The sequence below is a fragment of the Camelus ferus genome, chromosome 31 (assembly GCF_009834535.1).
Source record: "Camelus ferus isolate YT-003-E chromosome 31, BCGSAC_Cfer_1.0, whole genome shotgun sequence".
Lineage (NCBI taxonomy): Eukaryota > Metazoa > Chordata > Mammalia > Artiodactyla > Camelidae > Camelus > Camelus ferus.
The window spans coordinates 13,861,828-13,867,728 of NC_045726.1; positions in this window are offsets into that span (position 1 = coordinate 13,861,828).

Genomic DNA, 5,901 nt, shown 5'->3' on the forward strand with positions numbered 1-5,901 from the left:
TCTTACCTGGACTCCAAGATAAATATTTAATGTAGAGGGTGCAGCTGAGCTGACAAAGGTCCCAACTTCCTGTTTCTCACAAGGGGAGGTGGCAGCCATGGGCAAGGAGCTGGGGACTGGCTACCAGCTTCATCTCTATGGGACTGGGGAGTCCAGTAAACGGCTTTGTTGGAGGAGGCGGGGTAGGGCTCGCTGGAGACCTGAGCCTTTCTCCTTAGCTGCTTTGACTTCTGCCCGTCTGCTGAGGCCCTGCTGGGCTTATCACCTTCTGTCTCAGGTCAGAACCTGCTTTGCCCCGGCACTGGTGGAAATCACTCTTCCTCCCAGAGTCTGGGGCTATGTGCTCGGACCAAGGAGGGGCTATAACAGGATCCCTCCAACGTGCTCCCTGGTGCCCACCCAGCCTCACAGTAGAGAGGATGAGAGATTGGTGGGAGCACAGAGCATAAGGAACCTGGACCGACTCCTCCTTTTCTGCCCATATTTAGGGAGAAGAATCTCTCCTCTTTGAAAAGTGTGAGATTAAAGGGAAAAAAGTAGTGAAGTTCAAAAATTCAGCCAAGAACCAGGTGTCCAATTTCTCAACTCCTCCCCCCAGCCCCAGCCTAGCTTGCTGCTGGCCTGACCCCGCAGATAGCTGGCAAGCTTTAGGGGGAAGATGAGGATAGGAAAGGCTGTCCTAGGTGACCTAGCTGTTGTCAACAACAGAGCAGATTCCTTTCATCCCAACGCCCCATCTCCTCTGGCCACTTGCTCCGTTATCATCTAACAGGGACCTCCCTCCCTGCCACTCGTCCCCATCCTGGCACGGCCTTTTGTCAGGGGGCTGCTTCTGCCTTCTCAGAGCCACCTGAGCCCTGGTAAACACTGTTACATAACTGCTCTGTTTTCCCGAGCTATCTGATCCTGGTCGGCCGTGGCCCCACCCCCACCCTGCTCCTTGAGGCCGCCACCTTTTGTTCTGTGGATTATCCCCCAGTGGCCCCCATGTCAACAGAGGTTGCTCCACGCCCACCACACTAAGAGATGATTAGCCAAGAGACTACCGGTGCATGTTGAGGCTCTTCTCACGGAGAGGGAGGAGAGGGTGGCTGTGCAGACAGGAAAACAGGTCATTCTGAACACCAGCCTCTGTCCCCAAGAGGAAGGATGAATGGAGAGAGCACTTCGGTAGCTTTTGATGTGAGTAGGGTGAGCAGAGAATTCAGTTTTATTTCTCGAGTGGGAAAAAAGAAGCCAGGGATCCCAGAAGATATAAACCTGGCCTCTCAGTTCTTGAGGAGTGTCTGTGTCTGGCGCTGGGAGTCTGCTATTCGAATGTCACACTCAGATCTACCTTGAGCACCCAAGTGGCTCCCTAGCTTGGGCCTCAGTCCCCCATATCAGACAGGGTTAGAGTGCCTGCTATTCCTTCTTTTCTCCTCCACTGGCATGAACTCTGGTATATTCTTTAGTTAGGCTTTGAGCAGGTTTTTAATTTGCGCTCTCAGATGAGTATTTTCGTCCCACCTGGGGAACAGAGCAAGCAGACCAGAATGGATTAGCAAAGAAAACACTGTCCCTTTCGAGAGGCTCAGACTTCTCTAGAAGGAAAGACCACAATGACCCAATAGTGAGGCACTGATCCCAAATCACATCAGAAACATAAGAACAAATCTGGACGGTTTTACCCCCTGGGCTCCATCCCTTTCTCCTGGGTCCACTCCTAATTCCAGCTCTTGCCAGCCAAGTTCTACTGCAGGCCCTCATCAAGCCAAACACTCATGGGAATGGGAGCAACAGAAGGGGAACACAAGTGACCCATGTGGAGTTTGGAAGACCCTCCTAAGCTGACAACGGCATGGCCTTGTCCCAGTTTTTCGGTATCGTCACTGTAAGTTAAGGGATCTCTTGTGAGTGAAAAAATACCCAGTACTCAAGTATGGTAAGTGTTGGGGCCTGGCAGCCAGGGTGAGTGGATCCCCATGGGATAGGGAATGAGGCCTTCAGGCCTGCCTGGCACAAATCTTTTCATAGCACACACATGATGTCACAGCCATCTAGTCAAGGTTCTCAGAGTCCACCACATCCAAACCCCAAAGGCTGGGAGAGAACTCACACTTTTGTCCAATTATCTAATCTGTCCTTAAGGAAGCCTTTACACTGACATCACACGAACGACTGTGCACTCTCTCCCTCCTTTTATAGATGGGCAAACAGGCACAATGTGCAGACGGGGTGTCTTTGAGAAGAACTGAGCTGGATGAACCTCTTTTAGTTCTCAGGACAGAAAGAAAGAGCAAGTGGCTGTCAGCTCTTCAGAAAGCAGATTTTACAAGGGAAAGATAAATAAGTGATGACCTCAGAGGGAAAACCTAGCCAAGTTAACTCAGCCACAAAGAAGTGCACACAGACCAGGAGCTGGAAAACTAGGTCTGCGTCAACCTTTGCTAGTGCGGGTAAACTGAGATAAAGAAGAAAAGAGGGTTGCTTTGATGGCCAGGGGACCCCGCGAGGCAGAGCTCTGGCCTCCAAACAAAGAATGACCTTGTCTTCCCCTCCTTGAATTCTATGCTGAACCTTCTCCTACACTGCAGCAACATTAAAAAGGCTAATTTACCATGAAGTTATTAATCCACTGTACCAACACTGAACAGACTTTCTAAAACCTGAGGGTTGTGATAAAAAAGCAAAAAGACCAAGCAATTACATATAGCAAGAAAGAAACTAAGGATTGAACCTAGATGCAGTGACAGTATATATGAATTTGCATGAGTTCTTAATTTCCAGGCTTAAAAAAAAATTTTTTTTTCTTGACTCTGAAATAAGAGTGAATATCACCTCATTTTACTGAAGGTTTAGCTGAGGTATTAGGATATTGCTAAGTCAGGATGCTATTGGGACAACAAAGATCCCAAAATGCATGCTTAACTTATTCAGCATGAGGAATCTGGGCTCACTTTCCAGCCTGTAAACTGCACTGTGGCCCTTGATGTGGCTGTACTAATAGTAAAATTGCCTTACTTAGGTCTGGCAGGTCCTGGAGTTGGACTTTCTACCTCTAGTGCCATAACTGGCAGATTCCTGCACTGACACAGATTCCTTTCATCCCAATGCCCCATTTGCTCCTTACGGCTTTCCTATGAGCGTCCTCTCTAAAGATCCTATCCCCCAACCCCTCACCTGTCCAGAGGAGTTATTTTTTCCTTGTGAATCCACAGCACCTCATGATATTTGCACTTTTCAGAGGACTCGAAGGCTGGTCTGACACTTCCCTTTGTCAGGGGTCCAACCCCACACATTCAACTCCTCTCTGGCTTCTCTCTGACTTCTCCGAAGAAGGAATGCATCCATGTCTGTTATTAGGATCACGTGCAGAGTTATTCAATTGCTACAATCAAAATGATTTTTATCTTTTGTAAAGACTGTAAGTTTTCTGCCTTCCTTCCTTTTCTTCAAGTAGCGGCCTCTGCCAGGGAAGCCACAGAAGGGGCTGGGACTTGAGCATGAGTTAGTGGTGGGCCAAGTGCCAGGAGGGAGGCCAGAGCAAGGGAATGGATTCCGAGTGGGAGAAACAAACAACACCGCAGCCAGCAAAGCAGATTTAAAACCAGGGAGCTGAAGAGGCGAAGAATAGAGGTTCCTTTTACTGTGATGGGATTCCTGTCCTTGAGAGGGGAACTCTGTGGCATTATCAGAGACCAGACCAGACATCAAATATGAGGCTTTCCCTTGACTTCCGGAATCACTGAATGGATAAGAGCCAAACACGAGTGCCTCCACCAGGAAATAAAGGAAACAAAGACACTGGGAGCCAATAAAGTTATCATTTAATGTTAAGAGTGTTTTTTTTTTTTCCCAAGATGACTTCCAATTCACAGTAAGAAAGTGTTAACAAATTAATTTCTTGTTCACAAAAAAGACTAATTTTTAAATGATTCCGGCCGATAAGTAACATTTCCACCATTTGCTTTAGCATAACTGAAAGCAAGAAAAAGCAAGTAATCTTCAAGCACAAGTAAGTAATCCATCATTCAGACAAGCCTTAAAAAAATTATACCACCAGATAGTCTCATGTCTGACCATCTCATTTAAGGAAGCAAAACCAGAATCTGTTCTTGGGAAATGCCTGCTGACATTCCTGTTAGGAAACAGAGCGAATGGTCACAATGTGCTGAGAAAGGAAACGTGAGGGGTTCACGATGGTATCTTCAAAGTACTTTTCTTTGACAGACAAACCCGCATCTTTATTGACATAAATCAAAACCTACGGTACACCTGTTCCCTATTACATGCACTTCACTTTAACATGCAAAAAAAAAAGTTATTGGAGACAGTTATGTCAAGGGAGTGAAGGGAATCTAGGCAAGAACTTACAGGAAGGCAGTGTGCATGGCCCTCCTCTAGAGCTGCTCACAGGGATGGTCCACATCCATGTCCTTCCTTCTTGATCTTAAGCCAGCTAGACTTGTCATGAGGGCGCAGAAGAGGGGCAGATGCATAATCCTGTCTCGGACAAAGGTGTTATTTAGCAAGTCTTGCCCAGGTTGCTGGGGTGTGAGGCCACGGCCCCCCGGGAGGGAAAATGCTCTCCAGTATCATCTTTACCTTTGTGACTGCATAGACGGAGGCAGCTAACCCTGACCCCACTCACTCTGGCTGGCTGCACAGAGGCAGGTCAGGTCACAAGTCTCACTGTCATGCGCGTTCCCTCCTTCACACTCTGTCAACGGCACAAAGCTCTACTGTGAATGCAGTTCTCTGCTCAGCTCAAGGTGGGAGTAACAACCCTGTGTTTCGACTACCCAGCTTTCTTCCTCTACACACATCTGCTCTTTCTTACGGCCTTCCTACGAGCGTCTGATCACAGCAATGCTGAAGAGGGGCTGTGGCATTACGATGCTTCGGAACTGTCTCCCAGGTAATCCAAACGCTCCAATGGCTATTGCTGGGGCTTCCTAGGGCTGCCCTTTACTCTCTCTTACAGCAGATTTCAGAAAAGATGTGGACCTGGGTGCCAGACAAGGTGGTATCCGTGGTTTTAATCACAAATGACTTAGGAAATTAGAGCCTGACTCCCACAACCGGGACCCTGGGTTCACCTTCCCTCTGAAGTCTTTTCTGCCTGGGTAGGGAAAGCTGAATAATGCTTTGAAAAAAAAAACTTGGGTTCCACTGTTACTATAACAACTGTAATAAATATTGGAGATTCCAGAATGATCTCTCAACCAGCCTTTATGGGTGTGATATATAATTTTCAATTCAAAAACTGCAGAGAAAAACCTGAGAATTGATACAAAGAAAAACTATGAACCAGTCAATCTGGTACAAGCTTTTCCTAAACCATTTTAACCAACTGGTCACCCAGATTGGTCAGGATGAATTTAATTCTCAAGAGCTTGAGTTTTACATTTAAAGATATAGTATAGTCAAAAATTCTGGAGATCAGCTACCATATTTACATAAAACAAGGGAGGGAAGAGGGAACAGACTTCAGCCTTACTCACTCTGAGAGGCTGGAGAGACAATTTTTTGCTGTTGTTAAAGGAATGTATCAATGGCAGAGAGTGACTATTTTGTGCCTATTTGGGAAACATGATACACAATGTATATGCCATCATCTTCGATCAGTGAGGGGGCAGACTTTCTAAAAATCTTATCTTTTTGGGGGGTAATTTTATTTATTTTTAAACAGAGGTACTGGGGATTGAACCCAGGGCCTTGTGCATGCTAAGCACACACTCTACCACTGAGCTATCCCCTCCCCTCCCTGTATCTTATGTAGGCATGATTTATATTTTTCTCATACAGAGCAGCTGCCTGAAACTTTGGGTCTTAAAATTACTCAGAACAGGATCTAAGGGACAATGCCAAGTCCCCAAAGAAATCCCACCTTTGTTCCTTAATGACATTAAATAATAC